Consider the following 27,363-nt stretch of genomic DNA (forward strand, 5'->3'; position numbering starts at 1 on the left):
CTGCGCGTTTCTCTCGCCGTGTTTCTGCGCCGTTCCGGTCTTCAGGGCGGACTGTGAGAGGAGCCTAGCTCCCCTCACATTCGTCACGCTGCCCCACCTACACACATCCTGACAGCCTTCCTGACTGTGTCACGCTCCACGGGCCGGATTAAAAGGTCCACCGGGCCGTAGTTTGCCCATTGCTGGTCTATACCATAGCTTGTAGAAGCTATAACTTCCACACAAAGCAATCAATATACATTTGTTGGGATTTTTTTTACCAAAAACATGTAGCAGAATACATTTATCTTACATTTATACATCTAAATTTATGACTAACTTTGAGTTTACTACATATTTTTTATAGCCGAAAGTAAAAAGTTTTTCTTCAAAAATTTTAATCTTTTTTTGTTTATAGCACGAAAAATAAAAAGCGCACAGGTGATCAAATACCACTGAAGGAAAGCTCTATTTGTGTGATAAAAGGACGTAATTTTGTTTGGGTGCAGCATTGCATGACTGCGCAACCATGAGTTGAAATAGTGCAGCGCCGAATAGCAAATGAGGCCTGGTCATTAAGGGGGTAATTCCTCAGGATGGCAAGTGGTTAAACAAACCAGGTGACAATTAGAGATGAGCGAATCGAACATGGCGAAGTGGAATTCGTTTGTAAGTTCAGGAAAAATTCGATTTGCGGCGAATCCGAAAATTAGCAAACTTCGGATGCGCGAATCGAATTTTTCCAAAAATGGCGGCGACATGTGTGGCGACGGAGCAGGGATCTCTGGGAAGGCGCGCAGACAAGGCGCGCTGACCCATAATGCATTCATTCATGACATGTGATCGCATTAGCCAATCAGCAGCCAGCCAGCCAGCACTGTGTAATGGTGGAGCTATAAATTGCGGCCATCTTACAATTCTCCATTAGCCTCCGGTCATTCAAGAGAGACAGACCTGTCTGTATTAGGGACAGAGTTAGGGCCAGAGAGACTTTAGGGCCACAGAATCGTTACTTAGGGACACAGAATCGTTACTTAGGGACACAGAATCGTTACTCAGGGACACAGAATTGTTACTCAGTGACAGACACAGAATTGTTACTCAGGGACACAGAATTTTTACTCAGGGACACAGAATTGTTACTGAGGGACACAGAATTGTTACTGAGGGACACAGAATTGTTACTCAGGGACACAGAATTGTTACTCAGGGACACAGAATTGTTACTCAGGGACAGACACAGAATTGTTACTCAGGGACACAGAATTGTTACTCAGGGACACAGAATTGTTACTGAGGGACACAGAATTGTTACTCAGGGACACAGAATTGTTACTCAGGGACACAGAATTGTTACTCAGGGACACAGAATCGTTACTCAGGGACACAGAATTGTTACTGAGGGACACAGAATTGTTACTCAGGGACACAGAATTGTTACTCAGGGACACAGAATCGTTACTCAGGGACACAGAATTGTTACTGAGGGACACAGAATCGTTACTCAGGGACACAGAATCGTTACTCAGGGACACAGAATTGTTACTCAGGGACACAGAATCGTTACTGAGGGACACAGAATCGTTACTCAGGGACACAGAATTGTTACTCAGGGACACAGAATCGTTACTCAGGGACACAGAATCGTTACTGAGGGACACAGAATCGTTACTCAGGGACACAGAATTGTTACTCAGGGACACAGAATCGTTACTGAGGGACACAGAATCGTTACTCAGGGACACAGAATTGTTACTCAGGGACACAGAATCGTTACTGAGGGACACAGAATCGTTACTCAGGGACACAGAATTGTTACTCAGGGACACAGAATCGTTACTCAGGGACACAGAATCGTTACTCAGGGACACAGAATCGTTACTGAGGGACACAGAATCGTTACTCAGGGACACAGAATTGTTACTCAGGGACACAGAATTGTTACTCAGGGACACAGAATCGTTACTCAGGGACACAGAATTGTTACTCAGGGACAGACACAGAATTGTTACTCAGGGACACAGAATTGTTACTCAGGAACACAGAATCGTTACTCAGGGACACAGAATTGTTACACAGGGACACAGAATTGTTACTCAGGGACACAGAATCGTTACTCAGGGACACAGAATTGTTACTCAGGGACACAGAATCGTTACTGAGGGACACAGAATCGTTACTCAGGGACACAGAATTGTTACTCAGGGACACAGAATTGTTACTCAGGGACACAGAATTGTTACTCAGGGACAGACACAGAATTGTTACTCAGGGACACAGAATTGTTACTCAGGGACACAGAATCATTACTCAGGGACACAGAATTGTTACACAGGGACACAGAATTGTTACTCAGGGACACAGAATCGTTACTCAGGGACACAGAATTGTTACTCAGGGACACAGAATTGTTACTCTGGGACACAGAATCGTTACTCAGGGACACAGAATTGTTACTCAGGGACACAGAATCGTTACTGAGGGACACAGAATTGTTACTCAGGGACACAGAATTGTTACTCAGGGACACAGAATCGTTACTCAGGGACACAGAATCGTTACTCAGGGACACAGAATCGTTGAATTAAAGAGTATGTCAGACAACACGCAGAGGAGTGGCAGAGGAGGCAATGTTTCAGGAGCGAGCAGACGTGGCAGCAGAGGAAGGGGTCGAGGCAGCACTAGTCGCAGCCAGAGGCCAGTGCTCCCGGTGTCATCCAGCGGTCGTGTCTCCACCGACAACCCTGCCGTCATCGATTGGTTGGCTCGGTCGTCTTCCTCTTCCCAGGTCACCTCTGACACCTACAGCCAACGGTCGGTGGGTACGTCAGACACAACCGTTAGTTGGCATGGCCCGGGAGCAAGCCCACTAAAATCACGTGTCCTCTACCTGCCCCTGTCCTTTGGTGTTCCCTCACCAAGCGAAGTATCGCATGCTGTGGGCTCAGCCCCACTGTACAGTGAGGAAGAGCTAACAGAGGGCGGTCAGGAACGGGGGGAGACATCCGCCTCTTCAGCAGCCAGGCAAAGAAGTACTGGCGAGGAGAGTGGCTCGGTAGCCGGTCTAGAGACAGGTCTGTCTCCTGACCCACACACAGCCGAGGGGGCTAGTAGTGAGGCGGAGACCCTAATTGATGATGATGAGGCTGATCGCACTTGGCAGCCTCGTCGTCATCTGCCAGGCCCGTAATCTGCCATGGGCCCCCGTACCGACTCCTCATGCTGCTGCCAAGTCCAGAGTGTGTCATGGGTCCCTGTACGGCCTCCCATTGCTGCTGTCTCCATCGCCACACTCTGCCATGTGCCACTTTCAGGTCTCCTCACACTGCTGGTGGGTTCCATTTTGTCATAGGGTGCTGGCAGATTACGGGCCTCCCATTGCTGCTGCCAGGCCCGTAATCTGTCATGGGCCCCTGTACCGCCTCCTCATGCTGCTGCCAGGTCCAGAGTGTGTCATGGGTCCCTGTACGGCCTCCCATTGCTGCTGTCTCCATCGCCACACTCTGCCATGTGCCACTTTCAGGTCTCCTCACACTGCTGGTGGGTTCCATTTTGTCATAGGGTGCTGGCAGATTACGGGCCTCCCATTGCTGCTGCCAGGCCCGTAATCTGCCATGGGCCCCCGTACCGACTCCTCATGCTGCTGCCAGGCCCGTAATCTGCCATGGGCCCCCGTACCGACTCCTCATGCTGCTGCCAGGCCCGTAATCTGTCATGGGCCCCTGTACCGCCTCCTCATGCTGCTGCCAGGTCCAGAGTGTGTCATGGGTCCCTGTACGGCCTCCCATTGCTGCTGTCTCCATCGCCACACTCTGCCATGTGCCACTTTCAGGTCTCCTCACACTGCTGGTGTGTTCCATTTTGTCATAGGGTGCTGGCAGATTACGGGCCTCCCATTGCTGCTGCCAGGCCCGTAATCTGTCATGGGCCCCTGTACCGCCTCCTCATGCTGCTGCCAGGTCCAGAGTGTGTCATGGGTCCCTGTACGGCCTCCCATTGCTGCTGTCTCCATCGCCACACTCTGCCATGTGCCACTTTCAGGTCTCCTCACACTGCTGGTGGGTTCCATTTTTTCATAGGGTGCTGTATGGCCTCCCATTGCTGCTGCCTCCACCGCCACACTGTGGCTCCACACTCTGGTTTTGGCCCCGTGACTGCCCAAATGAGTGAAGTGTGCGGTGATTCTAAGATCGACGGCACTCATCTGCATGTCATACTGACTGACAGTATTATTTCTCTTCCCCAGCAGACTCCAAGGGTATTTAAATTAAAGGTACAGTGTTCTTCACTAATATAAAGGCTCTCTGAAGCCTAGAAACACCCTTTTTATAAGTTAAATTCGCAGCGAATATATTCGACTTGAATCAAATTTATTCCGCAAATTCGCCGAATCAGCCGAATCGAATTTTTGAATAATTCGCTCATCTCTAGTGACAATCACATAATACATGTAGAACATATCTATACATTAGCATAAGACATAAATGAGTCCATAAGAGACAAAACCAAGTCCTTCTAGTGAATTATATTGCTATCCAACGCACCAAAGAAAATCTGAAGCTGCACGACTGATACATAAGTGATTTAACCAATCCATCAACATTATATTTAGATTGTATTTAACTTGTATTTAAATGATATTTAATAAACTTGAAGTGTGTGAGCAGAAGTTACCTTCTCTTTCACCACCACACCTAAACACATGGGACGCCAGCTTGGAGAAGTTCTGCAACCTTTTGTGATCTGGTGCCCAGAAATGAACTTTGTATTTAATATTTACTGTTTATTAGGGCAAGATTATGTAGAAGGTGCATCGCGGCATTGTCTGTTGTTATTGAATTAAAGCTAAACTACAGGAAACCTAAAAATCCTCCCTGCTGCTGCTCATTTCTACTATCTGATTTGGCAAAACAGATTTGTTTACCTAATCCCAGGGGCGGACTGACAACTCATGGGGCCCCCTGGCAATAGGGGATCACTGACCCCGGGCCCTCGGGCAGTGCCCGAGTTTCCAAATGGTCAGTCCGCCCCTGCCTAATCCTCTGTTCCAGCAGGCTCCTCTGTGCTGCTAGCCTGGTCCCTGCACCTTCACTGCCCTGGCACTCCACTTCATCCAATCAAAGAACACTTTGCATTAATTCAGAAAAATCAAAGCATTCTTTGCATGGTGCCCCTGCTGAGTGGCCAACTTCCTATGTTCCCAATGCAGCAGGGTAGCCACTCTGCATGGGACCAAGAAGCATGTGGAATTTACCGGAGTAATGGTGTTTACTTCAGTGATTTTGAGCTTCCCGCAGGTATGTACATCAGGGCTGTATTTGCCGTGAGGCAAACAAGGCATATGCCTAGGGAAGCATTTGCAGGGGGTGGCACCACCCCCTGGCAAAAGTAACTCATTGGCAGTCAGTGACTGGGAGCAGTGGAGTCAAAGGAACAGCAGGATCTATGAGAGGTGGCTACATGGTGTCAGACTGTCCTTCCCAGTCCTCATCATGGCTTCGCTGGTGCCCAGTGGATGTTATTCTGTGAGCTGTGCCGGTGAGTGCTGTAATGGGGGCTGCTGGAGTGTGTCTGATTGTCCGAGGGGGGGGGGGGTGGCGTCTTAGGGCAGCACAAAATATGAAATACATCATTGATGTACATAGTTACATTGCTCAATGCTGAACCAATTTCATGTATAAAATATTGGTACCTGGAATTTTTCTTTACAGCAGTATTAAACCCAAAAGCAAACATCTATTATATTGCAAATGATCAATTATTAAATGTAATGGTTGCATTTGTTTTCTTTCTTTTCTTTTTTCTTTATTTTCACCTGGTGATCTGGTGAGTAAATATGTTGTTTTTCAACAGAATAAGTTGATCTGCAAATGTACCAAATAGAGGATTGGAACAAATAATTTACCATTGGCATGAGTGTGTACAATGATCAGATTTTAATAATTTATATAAAACCGTTATCCCAAAAGAAAAAAAAAACTGTTTGCTATAACAGCTTTAAGAGTGTTAGCTGGTGTTTGGCTTCAAAGTATTAATGTTTCTAAATCTGCTAGCAAATCTAAGACCCTCCCCCTCATACCCAGACTGACAGTGCTACTGTCTTTGTTGCTCTTTCATCCATAGTAGGACACTCTAATACAGAAGGTGTATTACTGGCCAGATCACTAGGTGAAAACAGAGGAAAAGCCTAAAAAAAAGAAAACTAATGCAGCCACCACATTTGATGATTTGTAAGCTGCAATATATTACATTTTTGATTTTGGGCTTAGTACTGTTTTAAATGCATATTTTAACAGTGGTGCGAAAAATGTAAAACTTTGCTCATGTAGTAAAGTGGTTAAACTGAATCGTGAAATCTGATTTGATGTTGTGGCTTACTGCAATTGTCCTATGCTTTGCCATAATGCAGCACATAACTCCCATTTGTAGGAGTGTTTTCTATATCCTTCTTTGCAGTATTCCCTGTTGTAACTGTATGCATTGAACACAGATCTAAAAATACCCATAAACAACAATAAAATCAGCATCTAGCACATATGATGGACCGTCTATTACATTCTGTCTGCAGAATAGAAAAATAAATGGGTTTCTAAGAACACACTGTGGCTGATCCTATTTCTGCTATAGCATTCCAATTATAAAGCAGATAATCTTCAAAGTTGAAAGAACGAGACAGGCTAGACAGACAGAGAATTATTACACAATACTCTATCCAAAAAGCAAAGCGAGAGCAAGATACTGTTCTAAGCTTTACACTATCTAAACATCCCTTCTGTCGCCACTTCCCTGCAAGCCGAAATAATTATCTGGCTACAACATATCTAACCAGCTGTAAATGGAGATACCGTCCAATAGTTTTGTAGAATGATTATCATCTAAACGTATACAAAAATGTGCCTTTTGTTTTATAGCCTACATTTAAGAATGATTTTTGGCAAGCTACAGAGGTATATTGCAAGGCAACAGGTTTGATATAGTATGTACAATCAGGGTCGGACTGACCATTTGGAAACTCGGGCACTGCCTGAGGGCCCGGGGTCAGTAGGGGGCCCCATGAGATGCCCCTGGTACCTTTTCCATAGGCTTTTTTGAGTTTGGGCAAGGACACAGGGTTCCCATGATCCCCTATTGCCCGGGGGCCCCATGAGTTGTCAGTCCGCCCCTGTGTACGATGCTATGTTTTAGTCTGTAATGTACAGTGGGGGGACATGCATTTCACACCAAGGCCTTCAATGATGTTTTACTTGAATTTATCCAGAAATTTTTGGTTGTAACCCTAAAAATCCAGAATGGAAAAAACAAGGATATGGAAAAGTTAAAAAGGATTAGCTAAGGCTGACTGTATAAAAAAATGTATGTAAAATGCATTATACTTACCAAAACTACTGACTATTTGTACCCAATATCTTTTCTTTCCTCATGAAGAATTCATTGACTCTCTTGTACAGGTTAGCTGTGTGTTTCAGTTCCAACAATAAGTTATTTTCTCTTGCCATTGAGGGTAATGCTGAAAGTCGAGTCTGGTCAGTCATATTTCTGGCTAGGGGTGGACTGACCATTTGGAAACTCGGGCACTGCCTGAGGGCCCGGGGTCCGTAGGGGGCCCCATGAGATGCCCCTGGTACCTTTTTCATAGCCTTTTTTGAGTTTGGGCAAGGACACAGGGGCCCCAGGATCCCCTATTGCCTGGGGGCCCATGAGTTGTCAGTCCGCCCCTGTTTCTGGCATACGTTTTAATTTGTTTTAGAGCTGAGAATGTCCGCTCCAAAGAAGCAGTGAACACAGGGATTGTAAGCCTGCTAGAAGGCACCCGGTTTTGCCAGCTCTAAATCTGATTGATTAAAACTACAGTTTCATTGCCATTTACTGTAAGCTACAGGTGTCTGCACTGTTGATTCTGAAGACCTCAAGGCAGATTTCTATGACCCTGGCAAAACATGATGGCTATCATGGCTGAAATATGATTGGCTAAAAGCTCTAACATAAAACATACAGTACACTACTGGTAGAAGCAAAATCGATAGAAAAGCTATAAAATGTAAAGAATAGACTATATTGGAAATAACACATTAATGGAAAAATATCTGAAAGCATAAGCCATTGATTCTGATACTTTAGACATTGTTTAGGCCAGCAGAGAAGGCCTTGCTGGCCCTGACAGCACACTACCGGCATGGAATATTGGTGTTTAGGAATGAAGCTTGGGTTCAGGTCTACCAAAGTGTTGGGGCAGATCCAGCCTGTATGCTTTTTACAATCCAGACGAACTAATGACATAATTATTTGTAACTATAATAAAATGCAAGGACCTTTGGTCAATACCAGTCCCCTCCAGGGGCGGACTGACCATTTGGAAACTCGGGCACTGCCCGAGGGCCCATGGGTCAGTAGGGGGCCCCATGAGATGTCCCTGGTACCTTTTTCATAGGCTTTTTTGAGTTTGGGCAAGGACACAGGGGCCCCATGATCCCCTATTGCCCGGGGGCCCCATGAGTTGTCAGTCCGCCCTTGGTCCCCTCATTATAGAAGGGCATAGAGCAGGTATAGTGTCAGTGTCTTGGAACATGTTTCAGGCAAAGGATATGGATGGCAGAACAACTTTAAAAGGAAAGATTAGGCTCATTTAGGAAACTGTATTTTAAAGCGGAATTCTAGGTATGATCTTGGATAGTTTCTTGGGTCCAGCTTGGACCAATGCAAGTATACAGTACATATTTCATACAAAAATAACACATGTAAGGCTTATATCCACATGCAACTGGGTTTTCATTTTACATACAGGGTCTCAGTGCATCATGCTTGTGTTCAGCCCAAACCTGAATATTCTCTCAAAGACCTCTCCTATACTTATGGTCCAGATAAAAGCTCTAGAAGTCCAACCATCCACCCAGGGCCCATGAAACACGAGGGTCCAGGCCACCTGACACATGACATATGAGTCAAGGCTGAAGAATTCCTTAACGTGGATAGGCAGATTGTGCACATTGAGGCTTGTCATATCAGTTCAAGTTGATGTATATGGAGAGTGCTTACATTCTATTTTATTTTGATAAAAGTTTTATGGTCTTACACTATTTTGAGCTTTTTATTTACATTTATATTTACATTTACGCTTCTTAACATGCAATTCGGATACCATGATATGTGAACATTGTGTTTAGAGGTCAGAAGTGGAACATAATCATTGCTGTGTTTATGATTTCATTAAAGCGCACATGACCTAAAATTTAAGTAAGGTCATGTAGATCCAGTAAGCATGGAATTTAATCTGAGGTGGTGGACACTTTGTTGGTGAAGGAAGATGGCTATATGGTGACAATTGCATTTATAGACTTTTTTTTTGGGGGGGGGGTGTTAAAGAGATTTTTTATATTTAACTTCATCACTTTAGGTGGTTTGATCACTATTTTGGTGTTCAGATAGAATATTTATATATATAAATATATATATTTGATTATGATTTTTTTTAAAGAGCACTTTTTGGAGAAGCTGCAGCATTGATTGGTGTAATTCATTTTTTTTAATTATTATTAATTTTCCTCTCATATTTCAGATTAAAAAGCACAGTTTTATATACATAAAACAAATGCATATCTCATACTTGAGGGGCCGCTGTGGATGGTGACAATCACTGTACTAGTCACTGCTACTACAGTGGTTGCTGCAGTGTTCTGGGCCCCGTGCCAAGCAGCTTTCTTTCTGTATAGTGACCACAGGGGTTCACTTACTTGGCACTGCCATCATTTACAAAATGACTTGCATTTTTGTAATAAAAATGTTATGGGGTGATGGCTAATAGGAGTACCAGGTTGTAGGTAAGAATAGAGAGATGAATGTTTCTAAATATCATAAAAAGATTGTGAAGTGCAGACAGAACCAAATTAGGTCCTAATCAAGGAGTGACAGGCCAATTGTATCTAAAACAAGAAAAAGAATGAAGTGGCATCCAACCCTAGTCCAGGGGCATGGGCAGGGATGTCAATGCAATCTGAATAATTGGAATGTAGTCGTCAAAGAACACAGAACACAGACAGAAATGGGAATGTTCCAAATCAACTATATGCAAGCATGCTGCATAATATATTCCCATGGGCAATATGTTTCAAAGCTAAAATTAAAACCTATGTGGCTCACTGCCAAAGTTACAAAAGCCATTGGGAATAAGAAAAGGGCATTTAATATTATAAAAAATAAGAAACACTAACATTTTTCAAACATTCAAAGCAAATGACAATTTGCAAAAGAGAGTAGATCCCACTCCCACCCAAAAAAATAATTATTTAAATATAACAGTAAAAAAGTCAGAGCTGAGCATGCAGACACTTTACAAGATAATTCAGAGTGGGGGACTGGGGAAACGACAAAGGCAAATTTATAAAAAAAAAAAATCAGCTCTGAGTATATAAAGGAAAATGGGGAACTCAATTTCATAATGAGGATAGTATTGGCATAGCCCCAAAAGAACCACAATGGCTCAAAAAGGTGAAAACAGCACATGTACCAGATGACTTACACCCATGACTGACATGGCTGAACTGAATTGATTTTCTCATCACAAGGGGCAATTAAAGGGGTATATGATCACCACGTATAAATATATATAGCGAACTTGGTGCAAAGTTATTCACTTCACTTCACAAAGTTATTACAAAGGACAAGGGGGACACTTACATTTAAAGGAAAATAGATTTAACCTCTATATGCAGAAAGGCCTTTTCACAATAAGAGCTATAAAAATATGGAATAGACTCCCTAAGGAACTAGCCAGCTCAATAGACTGTTTTAATAAACAGCTTATGCATTCCTAAATAAAAAAAATATAACTGGATATTATTATAGATAAAAACACCAGAAATTATTGATCCAGGGACTACCCAATTGCCTTCATGGATTAAGAGGAACATTTTTCCCCTCACTGGAGCAAATTGGATCATACTTTATGGTGTTTTTGCTTTCCTCTGGATCAATTGTGGATTCTGTATATGGTGATTTTCTATGGGTTGAACTAGATGGAGTTGTGTCTTTTTTTAACCTGACTAACTATGGATACTTTTCTTAGGCAAGAAAGAAGCCATAGGCCTTACATCCTATGCATAATAAAAAAGAGTTCCTTGCAAAACAAAGTCCCCAGCTTAGACATTCTAAGCTGGGGAATGTCAGCTTAGACAAAAGACAAAAGTCAGTTCAGGCAAAAGACAAAAGAAATGAAAACCCCCAAAATATCACTCTTAAAACATAAGCTCATATTTTTTAAAGGAAAGGCTTACAACAGGTGATGCTACTACTTCATAAGTGACGTGAGGGACAATTCACTAAAGGTTATCACATGTGTTATGTCAGTCATGTGACCACATATCACATGTGATGCTGAAAATGTCAATTCACTATTACTAGCATGCAGTATTTGGCGCAAATAGCATAAAAATGCTCGGTAATTTACAGAAGGAAATAAATAATTACATGCATGTAATTCAGTAGTGGTTGGGGCATGCGATATTGTCACGTACCTGGTGTGAGAGGCCAATGGAGAGAGGGCTTCACTTGCGGCTAAGTTCCAGATTCCCCTGAGAGTGGGACAGCAGGAGTCAGGCCCAAAGTGGCACAGGTCGCCTATAGGAGTGCTTGTTGGTGGTCCAGCCAGGAGCACAGCTGATGCATTAAGATGAGGTCTGCAGACAGATGGCGCCTGTGCGACGTATGCAAGCCCTTCCGGGGAAAAGAGGATTACTGGATAGCCGGTTCAAAGCCAAGGTCAGGTACCAGGTGGGAATTAGAGCAGACGTAGTCAGATGGGATAGGTCATACACAGAGGAGCAAAGAGAGAATATCTGTTAGCCAAGCTGAGGTCAGATCAGGGGTTAAGCAGAGCAGACAAGTCCAAGAGCAAGCTGAGTCGGTAACAGGAAATCACAGATCACAATAGCACAGGAAACAGGAACAAGGTACTGGGAAGCCAGAGATCAACCAGCACATGAGAGTAGGGCAGGGCTTCCTTATAAAGGCTGTTTGGATCAAAATTTGAGCTGATGTGAACTTCTGCAGCCATGCAAGGTACTGGCAGGGGTGCCAGGTCTCCTAACACCTCTGCCGAGGACAAAGCCCTGACAGGTATGTACTGGTTGTTAAGAAGCGAGCAGCCGCCGGTGTCCTTGAGAACCAGTAACTTTCATGTTTGTTAAGGATCAGATGGCCAACGTGTTCTTAAGAATCTATGAATCATCAGGTGTCAGTGGGGTTCCCTGCTGACAGTTGAATATAAAAAAAGAATTGCTGACAATTAAAAATTAAGAAAAAAAAGCCCTTAGTGTTTGGTATGGATTGGTATGGATTGTGACGGGAACCCACACTCAAAATAAAAAAAAAAATGGCATGGGCTCCTCCCCAAAATCTGTATCAAACCCTTATCCAAGCATTCAACTCAGCAGGTCAGGAAAGGGGGGGGAAGCGAATGCCCCCCTTCTGAACCATATCAGACCATATGCGTTTAACATAGGGAGTTGTTTTGGGGTGTGTTGGCTCTGCCCCCCCAAAGCACCTTTTTCCCCATGTTGATGGGAACAAGGGCCTCTTCCCCACAACACTGGCCAGTGGTTGTGGGAATCTGCATGTGGGGGGGCTTATCCCGCCCCCCCCATGTGAATGAGTAGGGGTAAAAGACAAAAAAAAACACAGGAGGCAGTTTTTGACAAGTCCTTTATAAAAAAAACAAAAATTTAAAAAAATGTCCCCCAGTGGGCATCAATCACGATGCCCACTGCCACCGCCGACCAGAAAAAAGAAAAAAAAAGAGTCTCCTCTCTCATTGAACGCTCTTCAAAAGTCATTTAGCTTGTACTGTCATCCCTACAAGGAGAGGAGAGAAAGCCATTGGGATTTTAAATCCTGCAGCTTTCTCTCCTTACCTACAGCTGAGAATCTGGAGCATTGCTGCTGCTTTCTCTCCTCTTCTATAGCTGAGAATCTGGAGCATCTGCCTCCATCCTCCGATAGCCAGCACCAAGGTATACCTCCCCTCACGCCCTTCTCTCCCACTCTCTGCTCAGCATGAGATCAGTGCAGGTAGGTTTCCCGCTCTGCTCCTGTGTAAACTCAGCCTATGACAAGCCTGGGTTCACACAGGAGGAATGGGGAAACCGCATGCAATTTGGACAGGAATAGCATTCCTATTCAAATTTCATGCTATTCTTTGTGGTGCATTTTGTATTGACACAAATCGCACTGCAAAGTATCTGTACTCGGTATCGGCGAGTACTTGACCAAAAGTATCGGTACTCGCTCAAAAAATTATATTGGTGCATTCCTAGTTTTCACCTATTCTTGACCTGAACCCAAACCTCATCTCTACTCCCTAATTAAAATGTCCTGCTGCTAGCCAAGTTTACACTGTTGTTTCCGTTGCAGTATTTAATACTTGTAGTAAAGCTTTATCTCTAGTAAATTGGGCCTAGCCTTGCTATTTAAAACTGTCATGCTGCTGGCTAATTATACACATATGACATACTATATGCAGTTTCTTAATTGTTGTTGTGAAACACTTGCCTGTACTCTTTGTCACCAGTACATTTTGGTCAATTTTTCCTCATTAAAGATGTCCTGCTGATGGAAAGTTCACATTGCTCTATCTTTTGCAGTCTCTTAATTCTTAATGAGAGTTTGATAAAATTATTCAGTGGCAGGTCAGTTGTTCATCAGCAAGAACTGACACATCTTCACAAAACTACTGTCCAATTTCTATCTGTCAGTCAAATCAGGCTTATCTGATCCCAGCAGTTTCCATAGCAGTCACATTGTACATCACTAAAGGGGTTCAGGGACAGGAATCTGTTATTTAGACAGATATACACTGGTGGAAAGTCATTGTGATTGATGGTTATTATATCACTGGATGCCATGGTTAATGTGGGATACTTCACTGGACACCATAACTGATGTAGATTTACTTCCTTTATGTCTTTTTCAGTGTGTGTTTACTCACTTATAAGTCTTTGTGGGAATGGTTAAAAGGTACGTTAACCCTTTACACATTCTCCTGGAAGGGGATGATGGACATCTTGGTGCCACCTTTTATAAATATGTTTTTGAGTCCTCCCCATATCATCCCCCACCTCCTTCTTTGGGTACTGTAGTTGGGGAACAGTCCCTTGTCCCTCAACTTTGGGATAAGGGTACTTTGCAAAAAAGGGAGTTTTTCCCACCCCCCTCCTTTCTAGGTACCCCCCAATATTGAAAGGCATATTGCTCAGCCTAGTACAGAAAGGGGGGCTGCAAGCTCACTGCCTTCACTTTCGTTCCTGATTTATTTTAACTACAACATTGAAACTGCCATTGACCAGATTGGGGTGCTGCTTTATGTAAACTAAGCCAATTTCCTGAAACTGTCCATGAAAGATGTACCGTTCTGTAACACCATATGCAGTTTTAAGGATCCTCCAAACATGATGCATGTTATTTATGGGATTTCTGGGTTCTTTAAGTTTCCCTCAAAGCTGCATAAAAAAAACCCTTTCTCCATTGTACAATATGTTTGAAGATGTATTTTTGCATTGGTACATCTGCTCAGCTACCCTTACATTTTGTTTATAATAACTTGCCTAATAGCCTTGAAAATGGCCAGAAGTTAGCATCAAAATTCATCCCTCATGAACTTCAATGTGGCTTAATGCTAGGTTTGTGATTTGTGGACTTTAAGCTTGATTGGACTGGCTTGAAAAAAAACTAATACATCCACCACATCTATGGACTGTAAACTGTAATATAAACTCCCTTTATTTAGTACACCTTGCTAGTACAGGGTTGGACCCAGGGCCAGTACTAGCCTGTCTGATATGGGTGTGCAGCAAAAAATGTCAAGGGGGGGGCAGAGGGTTAGAGGTCATCAGGGCAGAGGACAGGGGTCAATGCTGGCAGAGCATAAGACTGGGGTAACTGCTGGCAGGGCAGAGGACAAGGGTCATTGCTGGCAGGGCAGAGGACAGGGGCACAGCTCCTTCTCCCATCCCTGCAGTGCACACAGCCTAGGCACAGAAAGCAGAGCTCCTCCTCCCCACACAAAGCATAACTGAGATAAGTATAGTGTCAGTCAAAGAAAGTATAGTGTCAGGCTAGGGCAGTATAGTGTCAAACTAGAGACAGAAAATATCAGATTAGGGTGGTATAGTGTCCAAATAGGGCAGCGTAGTGGCAGGTTAGGGCAGTATAGTGGCAGGTTAAGGTTGGCTTTGGGGGGGCCAGAACTAAAATCTGGGGGACATAGCCCACCCCAGCACCCCCCTACATATGACCATGGTTGGACCCCCTTTTGCCTTCAGAACTGCCTTAATTTTTCATGGCATAGATTCAACTATGTGTTGAAAACATTCCTCAATTTTGGTCCATATTTGTTGCTTTTCTATCATCTTGGACCAGTCTGCCCATTCTCCTCTAACCTCTGACATCAACAAGACATTTTCGTCCATACAACTGATGCTCACTGAATATTTTCTCTATTTCGGACCATTCTTTGTAAACCCTAGAGATGGTTGTATGTGAAAATCCCAGTAGATAAGTAGTTTTTCAAATACTCAGACCAGCCTGTCTGGCACCAACAACCATTCTGATTCTGATGCTCGGTTTGAACTTCAGCAAGTTGTCTTCACCACATCTAAATGCCTAAATGCATTGAGTTGCTGCCATGTGAATGGCTGATTAGCAATTTGTGCTACTGCATAATTGAACAAGTGTACAGAATAAATTGGCCAGTGAGTGTATTACATTCTTCTTTTGGAGTTAGATGCCCTTTAATCTCTGACTGAGATTAGACCCCCCGAATATTGACTAGACTGAGGAATATACAGGGGTACCATATATTGATGCAGATAATAAAGGCTAATTTTTGGACTTTAAGATCTAGCTGTATACCATTCACTTTCCCCCCTGCCACCACTATGGAAAGAATAGTAAAGAAAACCTTAGCCTTCAGGTATGGCCTACAAGGCTGCTGAAAAACAAGATTAAAGAGTTCATGGGGCTTGGGCACCATTGTAAGCTGGGACCTGTGCCATGCAGGCTGCCACTGGTAAATACTCTGCTGGTAAGAGCTGTCAGGGAAAATAGTAGTGATTTGGGGAAGAGGCTGTGTTAGCTGCAGAATAGAGCTGGGCTGAAACTGTGCTACAGTGACCAGAGGGAAGAAAACCATGTACTGCATGTACTAAGTAGCATTCTTGTAGTTTTTCCAGTTTTTACAATTGTTTCAGCTTTGCTGGTTGTTCCAGCTTTTTCCATGTTTCCTACTGTTCCAGTGTTGCGGCTGTTCTAGTGTTCCAGCTACCATCAGGTGCCAAAATACATTTGTTGCATTAGGACCCCAGAACTACTAGGAGGAGTCTACAGTCTTCATCTATCACTCTCTGAAATCGGATACTAACTTCATCAGTGAGGAGAGACCTATTGGCCACCATCTTGCTACAGTTCAATTGAGGGCTCCAGCACAGGTTTAGGGTCCCAACTCTTGCAGGACTGTATTGTAGTGTATCTAGTCTCACTGACCAGTGGAATAGGAATAGCCAAGGCTTCTTGCTTGCAGCCAGAGCTTTTGCTCAGAGATAGGCCATCCTTTGGTCAGTTGTGCTGTCATATGTAATCATGCTGATATCTTTAACCGCTCTCTTGTTCTTGGAGGACATATCATATGACCTTCTTCCACTGTAGCCGTGCATGCGCGCCCCCTGGGGGCGATCGGTGCTGTGATCGGTGGGGTGCTGTGTCCCTAGGACGCAGATGATGTAGGCCCTTTACCATGTGATCAGCTGTGTCCACTCACAGCTGATCACATGTAAACAGGAAATGCCAGTTATCATCTGAGAGCTGATAACCAGGACACTGATCATCAGTGCCCTGATTATCAGTGCAGCCCCATCAGTGCCCATAAGTGCTTTTTTTTGATTGTTTAGCAAAAATTAAAAAAAAACCCAGTGGTGATTAAATACCACCAAAAGAAAGCTCTATAAGTCTAAAAAAATGATAAAACATTATTTTGGGTACAGTGTTGCATGACTGCACAATGATCATTAAAAGTGCAACAGCACTGAAAGCTGAAATTTGGCCTGGACAGGAATGGGGTGAAAGTGCACAGTAGGCAAGTGGTTAAAGTACTCTGTTGTTGTGTTGTTTTCTAACCCTTTCTTTCCTCCTAGGCTTTTCCTACTTTAATAAAACCAATTTAAAAAAGGTTTGTTGCTGTCACTCGGGTTCAGGTAAGGGTGGGTCATCACTGAAGCAGAACAAGAAGAGCTAAAACAATCCAGTGGCTCCTCTGGGAGTAGCACTACATATGCAATTACATATTTCAGGATAGAATAAATAATACAACTTAAAAAGATTTTTTTTTATTTTAACTGAGAAACACAGAAGGGAACCCATATTAGATTTTTGCCATCTTGCCTTTTCTAGGGGAAAACCTCATCTCTATCATGGTCTTCAGAGATTTTTGTAAATCTTTAGTGACAAGTTTGTGCAAAGGAAATCAATGGGTTTGGAATCCTTTTCGACAAGTGTAATATGCACAGGTGCCACATCTTAAACCTCCCTTATGTGTTCCAAAAACTAGCAAAATAGATTAGCTTCTCTGTCAGAGCGAGAACATATTTTGTTGCTCAGTGAAAAAATTTTGACCTAGATTTGTGTTTCTATCAGCTAGAAATTCACGCTAAGAAAAGTGTTGAACTGGATTGTTCTGACAGTACACATTTGCATAAAGAGTTGCTGTAATATTTCTTTATAAATGACTGACTATAGACTTGTGTTGTATCTTCAGAGCTAACTGTAGCCAGGATTTTTTTGTCGGTTGCATTCTACCATAATTTTAGAGTGCAATGGCAAGTATCAAATGTTAAAAAATATTAAGTTCAAAAACCTGCTGCTATAGTTTAAAAAAAATCGTTAGCGTGCTGGAACTTGTGATTCAAAAGCTAAAGGACCTATAATTGTATATGCTAATAAGTAACATTCTTGATATCTTTTTGCTGGATATTTCACTTGTGTTTTAGAAGAACGAAGAGTAAAAGTTGCTCCTTTAGCTTTACCAACAGCAAGGTAATGACAAACCCACATCCCATTGGGTCACAAGCAAGTTTGCCAAACTTGGCTTTATGTCCTGGTGGGAGGAGTATGTCATCTAGTGCTTTCCCCAGAGATTGTACTCAGAGAAGGTACATTGATGACATTCTCTGCCTCTGGAAAGGGGATGAAGGTTACTTACAAACTTCACTCAATTCATCAGAAGTCTACACTTAGAGGCACTGTATTCTTTCCTTTTTGTGTGCATTTCTAGAGCCAGCTTCTGCTCTCATCCCAGCCTGCCCTCAGTGGATGGACTTTGCATGAGCTAAATATATTGGACTATTGACAATAATTCTGGACTTTCTAACTATATTCCATGTGCCTATAATTTTAACATTGTTGATACTGGATTTACACTGTTTTCACTATCTGTGGATTTATAATCCAATGTATTAATTATATTTATATATATTTTGCACTATTTAGCATAATTGCATTGTATCGCACAATATACGTAAGTCAATTAATGCTTTTAATTGCTTTTCTTTAAAGATTGTGTATTTAGAAGGATAGTGCAACACTTTTTTGCTAAAGAGGTTAACGTAACCCTATCAGTCACCTACAAAAACTCCCCAACAGATCATGCCTCCTACCTTCTCTTTATGCAAGCCTCCATACAAGTGCTGTAGACTCTTGATCATTCAACACTTCCTTTAGTGTAAGATATCTGTCTCCTCCATAGTGGGCTGTGGTTCAGTTTTCTGTTCACCATGTCACTGCTTTATCCAATAGTGATATAGGGGTTGGAGGATTGAACCGAAGTGCCTGGCAGGGGGCACAGGGATTTTATAGTTCTGGAAGTGTTCAGCATTCAAAACTTCCAGGAGTGTTGCATTACTGTGTCTCCTGTGTCTGACAGAGGATACAGCACTTGGACAGAGGGAAGGTAGGAAACATCCCAAACATAGAGGAGGGTATAATAACTCTTCTAAAACTGTAAGTGTAAATAGGATTTTAAACATTTTTTGGCTGATAAGTTGATTAAACAAATGGCAGACATTGCATACTCAAGCCTCTGTTGCTTTCCCACAAACATGTCCCGATCATAGCTATCAAAGAGTGAACAGCCAATGCAGTATGCACTGTTGAGCTTTTGTCTGCTTCAGCCAGGAAAGCAATACAACAGCTTGTGGCGTACATTGAATTTTGGCAGAACAAAGCAATGGGAATATGATACATTATCTTTCAGCACTACAGAAAACAATTTTGTGTCTTCCTTTCCTTTAGCTGTACATGAATACCTGTCTGGATCTGTACAAGTAAATCAGCTTGTTTGGTGCCTCACCTCCCGCCACCTCTCTCTGCTTCCTTCCTGGAGATGCTATTTGACCCTTGATCCATTGAAGAGCTTCAATGCCGCTAATGTATTCATCAACATCTGGTGCATGGATATTTGGAGTTTACATTATTAGTTTTCAAATGACAAGTCAATGCAGCTTAGCACAGCAGTTGGAACGTATTCTCTGCCTGCCTTGCTCATAATTAGAACATTTTCAGGAAAAGGAAAACATATTTTGCATAAACAAATTTATCTTGCATGTTTTTGTATGAAATAGGTTGACAGAACCAAAGTCAAGTTGAGAGCAAAATTACCCAGAATCCCTTGAAATTGTTGGCTTTATTAAATCTGAGCGCTCTGGAGGAATGATTGTTCATTGTCAGAGGACATGTTTATAGTAAGTAGCCAAGCCTAAAACAGGACTAAACTCATGTTTAAAATAACAAGGAATAATTACAAAGGCAGCAGCCATTATGATTCAACAATATTATTATACAGAATAATGTGTTCTGACTTGAAAAAAAAAAATATTTTTTTATCACTGGTATCAACTGACCAGGTATGCTGTACACTTGCTTTATTTAATGACCACACACAGCTGCTTCCACGTCCACGCTAGTCAGAAACTTTTTCAGAGCTTGGTAGCCCACTTTTATTAAAGGCAAGAAACCAAATCACAAAAGTCCAAAATAAGCTTTCCCACACAGAGGTTCTTCACCAATGGTATGGACAAATGAAAAGTTACCAAGCCTCCTGGCTACTCCTTATCAGCACTGCTGGTTAGCAGTACCTCTGCTAATATGGGTCTTCCAGACCGCTGGCTAGTCCCAGCACACAGTGTTGGACTCCTTGAATGCATACAGCCTTGAGTCCTTTAACACACACCGCATCTGTCTCACTCAGAGACAATCAGGGGCAGCCACTGCTCCAACTGCACTCCAACCCCCCCTGCAATTCTAATAAACCCATCAATATATGGGCTGTGAGCACCTGGGCCCTCACCCTGCTGGTTGTCTTCAAACTCTGGACACTGGATTGGAGATTTCTTCCTTCCCAAGGCACTTTGAAATCTCCAAACTACGGAGCCCCATCCAGTAATATCAAAATCTGGAGAAACCTGCAACAGCAGTTTTCTCCACTCAAAATCTACACTCCGCAGTTATGCACTTCGCACATGTGCAGATGCTGTGTCCATTACCAGACCACTTCTACTTATTTTTATCCTGTGACAGGGCCCTGCACTGTTACAGTACCTTACTCTTTGGAGATGGGAAAAACTGATCTGCAAGGTTCAAGATCAAGCTGAGCAATTGATTTGAATCAAACCTGTTTGACCTACATTGGGATCAGAGCATCAAGCTGGCTGTAATCATATGGGTCCTTCAGTACAATATTTTTTGGCATCCAGAACTTGGTAGTCCTCTGATCAGGGTTTTTGTACAGAAAACTAAACAAAAAGGCTCTCACACACCTTGACCCATAAACTTAACAATACCCATAGGCTCATTATAATGATAAGGATAACTATAATTTTGTATAGTCGTCTTTTAAGTTACTCCTCTCACTTCTCAAATCTCCCTTTATGTTTTATGTCAGTCTATGCCCTTACAAGATCCATGCTGTGTTGCCCATCCAGAACCACACAGCTCCAGCTGTAAACTCACCTAATCAGTTTCTCGCTATTTGTATGCATGTGCAGAATAAACCAGTTAACCCTATGATGACTATTTATAGTTGATATGTATAATTGATGGGCTCTTAATATGAATCAATTGGATTTTTTTCTATGTATTTACAAAAGAACTGGGGTAGCAGCCATCAGAGTTTGCAGGGGTGGTTATGTGGGTCAAACTTTAGGAAAGTTTAAAATTCCTTTAACCTCCCGTTCATCTAAGCTTTAAAACATAAACAAACTCCTAAATTAAGATGTAATACTAACTTGAAAATTTACCATTAAGGAGTTAACTACTTGCCGACCGCAGATAGCCGAATGACGGCTTCACTGCGGCCGGCCAGTTCTGGGTGGACGTCATATGACGTCCTCCCAGAACGCGCTCTCCTGCGCGCCCCTGTGTCCTACGGACACAGCTGATCACGTGCTGTGGTAAAAGGCCAATCACAGCGGCCTTTTACCATGTGATCAGCCGTGTCCAATGACACGCTGATCACCGGGAAATGCAATTGCCGGTTCTTGGCTGCACTTTCCTCACGCTGTCAGATCATGAGGAAAGTACTGCCGAGAACCGGCAGTTGTCAGAGCAGGGATCAGCACCGATCATCAGTGCCCTGATGATCGGTGCCCAGCAGTGCCACCCACAAGTTCCGCTCTCCTGTGCCCAGCAGTGCACCCACTAACTCCGCCCACCTGTGCCCAGCAGTGCGACCACTAGCTCCGCCCACCTGTGCCCAGCAGTGCATCCACCTGTGCCCAGCAGTGCACCCACCTGTGCCACCCAGTGTCACACAAGTGTGCCCAGAAGTGCCACCTACCTGTGCCCACCAGTGCCACCCACCTGTGCCCACCAGTGCCCATCAGTGCAGCCCAGCAGTGCTGCCAGTCAGTGGCACCAGTCAGTGGCCAGCGGTTGTGCCTGTTAGTGCCCAGCAGTGTCGCCAGTCAGTGACCAGCAGTGCCACCAGTCAGTGCCCAGCAGTGATGCCAGTCAGTGCCACCTATCAGTGATGTCTATCAGTAGCCATCATCAGTGTCGCCTATCCGTGACACCTCATTAGTGCTGCCTATCAGTGCCGCCTATCCGTGCCACCTCGTTAGTGCTGCCTATCAGTGCCCTTCAGTGCTGCCTATCAGTGCCCATCAGTGCCGCCTATCAGTGCCCATCAGTGCTGCCTCATCAACGTACATCAGTGAAGGAGAAAAATTACCTGTTTGAAAAATTTTATAATAGAAACAAAGAAACTTTTTTTTTTTTCAAATTTTTTGCAATTTTTTTGTTTATTGCGCAAAAAGTAAAGTGCCCAGCAGCGATTAAATACCACCAAAAGAAAGCTCTATTTGTGAGAAAAAAATGATACAAATTTCATATGGGTACAATCTTGCATGACCGCGCAATTGTCAATCAAAGTGCGTCAGCGCTGAAAGCTGAAAATTGGCCTGGTAAAGAAGGGGGTATAAGTGCCCGGTAGGCAAGTGGTTAAAGGTATTTTTTTTTTTTTTTAATTAAAATAACATGTTATACTTACCTGCCCTGTGCAATGGTTTTGTACAGTGTGTCCTGAACCGCCTCTTCTTGGGTCCCCTGCCTGCCTGCTATATTGGCTCCTTCTCTTCTTTGTGTGCCCCCATAGCAAGCCATTTGCTATGAGAGCACACACTGTGTGCTCGCTACCGAGTTGTGTGCGTCCATGTAGACACACACAGTGGGCTTATCCTGCTCCCCACTTCCTCCTTACTGCATTTGATTGACAGCAGCAGGAACCAATGTTTACATGAAAACACATATATGAGGCCACTCGGAGTTAAAGCACGCTGGTGAAAAGGCTGTATATATGCTTATGGTTGTTGGGAACTGGTTAATGCAGAAATGCATTAAGGTAAAAAAGATTTTGGCTTTAGAACCACTTTAACATTAAATCTGGTCGTAACACTTGACCCAGACCTCTAAACCTTCTGAAATGATAAAGATGGACATCTTTAAGCATACAGTAAGTAGGCAAATGACACATCATGGCCACAACCTGGCTTCACAGACCACAAAGATTTATATGTAGATAATGATTGGCTAAACCACAAAAGTGCTTTATTTTTTTAAAAAAAAATTATATTGACTTTTCAGAAGAAGAATTGCAGTAATATCCATTGCCTAATAAAATTTGTACAACATACATTTTTTTAGTAAAATAGTAAATTTTGTATAGAGTATACATCAGATGAAAAACAGAGGGACAGAGGGATTTGGTTTCAAAAGAGGGAATGTCCCCCCAAATGGGAAACTTTTGTGCTTAACTCTAAATTCCAACATAAATAAACCTGGAACAAGATACAAAAACATAGGTGCATGGTCCACATGATAGGATAGAGGTAGTGACAAAATTGAAATGGTTTACACTCTCATATCCCACCCTATGTAGAGATTTTCCTGCATGCAGGACAACCATCTATGCACCAGCAGACTGAGCTTGTGAGGCAGTTAATGTGGTTGTAAAGCCTGAAGGTTTTTACCTTCATGTATTCTATGTATGAAAGTAAAAAACCTTCAGTATGCAGCTCCCCAACAGCCCCCCCAATACTTGTCCCAATCCAGTGATGTGCACAAGAGTGTCTGCTGGTCCAGCTCTGCTTCTTCATTGGCTCAAAGACAGTAAATTGCTCCGGCTGTTATTGATCACAGCCAGTGAGGAGGGAGCGGGGTGGGGTCAGGCTTCGTTATATGCATCTTATGGACACACAGAGTGGAGCTCAGCAGCGAGCATGCACGAGTGCCCCCACATCAAGCCCATTGCACTCGGTAGGGGGGAGGAGACCAGAGTGCCAACAGGGGACCCGAGAAGAGGAGGATTGTGACTGCTCTGTTCAAAACCCTTGCACAGAGCAGGTAAGTTTAACAAAGCTTTTAATATCACTTACATTTTTTTACAAACCCACACAGTAACCACCACCATATGTTTTAATGGAAATATGCACCATTTGCAGCATCTGCTGTTACATTTCTGAACTTTTAAAAGTAATGTCTGTATTGCTTTCCACCACACCCAGACAGAAATGTAACAGTTTACAATGTGGTAGCTTTCAACAGGCATGTCTGCTTAGAGCATTTAGAGATTCAGCTTAATGATCCTTAAATGCTATTTTAACCTGTTGGTGCTGACTGTACATAAATGTACGGCCTCTTAACGTCTGTGTCTTGACATTTGCACACCTAAAAAACCACATGCCCTGTGCACTCTCGGCACGTTTACTGGCACCTCACAGAAAAGTCCGGTTGCTACTTGCAGTCAGGACCTTTCCGATCACGTGATCATTGTGACAGCCAATCACGGCAGTCACATGACCCTAAACCCCACCCCGCCTCATCACAAACCCTTTAAAGGGCAGAGAATAGGGTCAGTCGTTTTTAGGACACAGAGAGTACAGAGACTATTAGTTTGTAGGACAGTGTACAGGGTTATCAAGGCAGTGTACAGGGTTAGCAGGGCATGGACAGAGGTCATCAGGGCAGTGTGCAGTGTACAGGGGGTCAGCAGAGCAGAAGATGAGAGGTCAGCTGAAAGGTGTACAAGAGGGTAGGGTAGAGTTGGTCAGTAGGGCATGGAACAGGGGTCAACAGTGCAGATCACAGGGGTCATCAGGATGGAGAACAAGTGTTATCAGGGCAGAAGGCAGGGGTCAGCAGGGCAAAGGAAAGTGGATCAGCAGGACCGAGGACAGTGGTCAATAGGGCAGTGTACAGGGGTCAGCAGGACCGAGGACAAGGGTCAGCAGGGCAATGTACAGGGGTCAGTAGGGCAGGGTGCAGTGTGTCAGCAGAGAAGAGGACTCGGTTTACTGGTGGCAGATCATTCCTTCTCCCATCCCCACACTGCACATAGCCTGGGCACTCAGCCAGTCTCTTCCTCCCCACATAGAACATGGCTAAGATCGAATTCCCTTACAGACAATTACCTTCGATCTGCACAGTTTGTAGCTGACTACCGCAGCTGTGCTGCTATTCAGATCTGGGAATTTCACAGATCAGAACTGCAACATAGCAGCCAGCTACATACTATGCAGATTTAGGCTGCATCTGTAAGGGAATCCTATCTAAGCTATGTACAAAAGAGGAGATTTGTTGAGTGCCCTGTGTGTAGCACGGGCAGTGCTGGGACAAAGTCATCTAGCGCCTGGGGTGAAGATGACAAACTGCGCCCCTGAAGTGTAAGCATCCTGTCTAAGCATAAATCCTTCCCCCCCAAAAAAGAAAAAATACTGCACTAATTAGCACACTCACCCCCTAAGCATAAATTCTATCTGCAAGCTAAAATTATTTCACCCAAAAATGCAAAAATTCCCTCTCCTCCCAGGTTCAAATCCACCCTCCCAGTACAAATATCCCCCCCCCCCAATCCCGCCTTTCAGCTCAAACCCCACACCAATTCCCCTCTATTAGCACAAATCTTTGTCACCCCAAAAAAATCACCCCTCCTAGCACACATTCTCTTTGTCTCAACTTTCTCAACCTAGCACAAATTCTTTCCCCCTATCATAAATCCCCCCCCCCCAGTCACCCCTATTAGCCCAGGGTCAGTAGGGGGCCCCATGAGATGCCCCTGGTACCTTTCATAGGCTTTTTTGGGTGTGGTTTGAGTGTGGGTGAGAACACAGGGGCCCCATTATCCCCTATTGCCCGGGGGTCCCATAAGTTGTCAGTCCGCCCCTGCCTTGGAGGACATAGGAAGCATATAATCAAACCGTGTGTGCAGCCAAATGGAAGAGTGATTCTGTGTTATCTGCCACATAAAGGAACACTGTTCTGATAGGGGGGAAAGCACAGCACCTGCTACACCCTCTCTCCTCTCTGCCACGTCTCTTTTTTGGGCTTTCACTACTCCAGGCTGCCCTCCCCTTGTAGGCTTGTACCAGCGCTAAGTGCAGGGCTAGAAGGAGGTAGCCAGGCAATACATCCAACGGGTTGCTGGCCTGGGGGGGCAAAACAGAAATCTTGGGGGGCGTAGCTCACCCCAGCACCCACTTAGATCCGACCATGATAAATAGCATTCCCATGCTTTTTCATACTTTTGTATGTTGTTATTGGCAATCATAGGGATACCTGGGTGTGTTTTGGGACTATGCTCAGGTAATCCATAAAAAGTTTTTGTATCCACTGCTGCACCTGATATATATATATATATATAAGTGGCTTTTTTCCAGCTGGAACTTGGTGGAACTCAGCTCCACCACCCCTGGTTCAAGCTCTCTGCTCCCTGCCCACCACAATCACTTGTAAACACAGAAGTCCAGCTTCTGTGTTTACAAGTGACAGCGTGTTCTCCAACCAGATCTGATCTGCTGAGCGGCTCCCACTGAGTGCAGGATGGCAGCAAGGTAGATGCAAGTGCCTGGGGTGCAGTGTGGATGCCTATACCCCCACTGGATGATCTCCCTGCAAGTGAGAGAGGTGGAGCCACCTACAGTGTGCGGGGAGGTACTGGAGCCAGCAGGGTGTTAAGCTTAATGCAGCAATGAAAGTAAGATGTGGAAGATGGTGGAGCTTTTAAGGAGGGGGAGAGAGGATGGGAGTAGTGGAGGTGGATTGCATGCAGAGGGCAGCGCTGAAGAGGGGTGAAAGTGAAATGTGGATGGGGGATGCAGAGGTAAGCAGCTGTGGAAGAAGGCTGAACTCTGCATACAGCGCACCCCTGAGCTCTGCACTCTGTATGCAGTGCACCCCTGAACTCTGCACTCTGTATGCAGTGCACCCCTGAGCTCTGCACTCTGTATGCAGTGCACCCCTGAACTCTGCACTCTGTATGCAGTGCACCCCTGAACTCTGCCCTCTATGTGTACACCCCTTCCAACTCTGCACTGTGTATGTAACCCAACCAACTCTGCACTCCTGGTATTTAATGCCCCTTCAAGAGCCTCCCGCTTTTAGTGAAATTGATCAAACCCACTCTGATGCAGTTTGGGGGCTGTGTGGGTTTGTGTGGCACCTATTTTCTGAGAAAAAAAGCCATAGATAGATAGATAGATAGATAGATAGATAGATAGATAGATAGATAGATAGATAGGTAACTGTTTTTTTTCCCTCATGATGTTGTTTTGACATTTTAAGCCCCTTGACTGTCATTTTTATTAGAGAATTGTTGTCGATTTAAAAAAAAAAAAAGCCTTGTCTCTTTATATCATTCCCCATATTCCTGTTGCCTATTTCTAGTCTGTAGGATTCACTTATATATTTTCCAGTTTGCCGAGTCCTGATAACTTTAAATCAAAGATTTTTTAGCAATATATCTGTCAGGCAAACACTATCCAGCTTTATTTGGAAGATTCGGTATTTCACAACATGCAC

The sequence above is a fragment of the Staurois parvus genome, unplaced genomic scaffold (genome assembly GCF_062004578.1).
Source record: "Staurois parvus isolate SC_StPar_1 unplaced genomic scaffold, SC_StPar_1.0 ptg000297l, whole genome shotgun sequence".
Lineage (NCBI taxonomy): Eukaryota > Metazoa > Chordata > Amphibia > Anura > Ranidae > Staurois > Staurois parvus.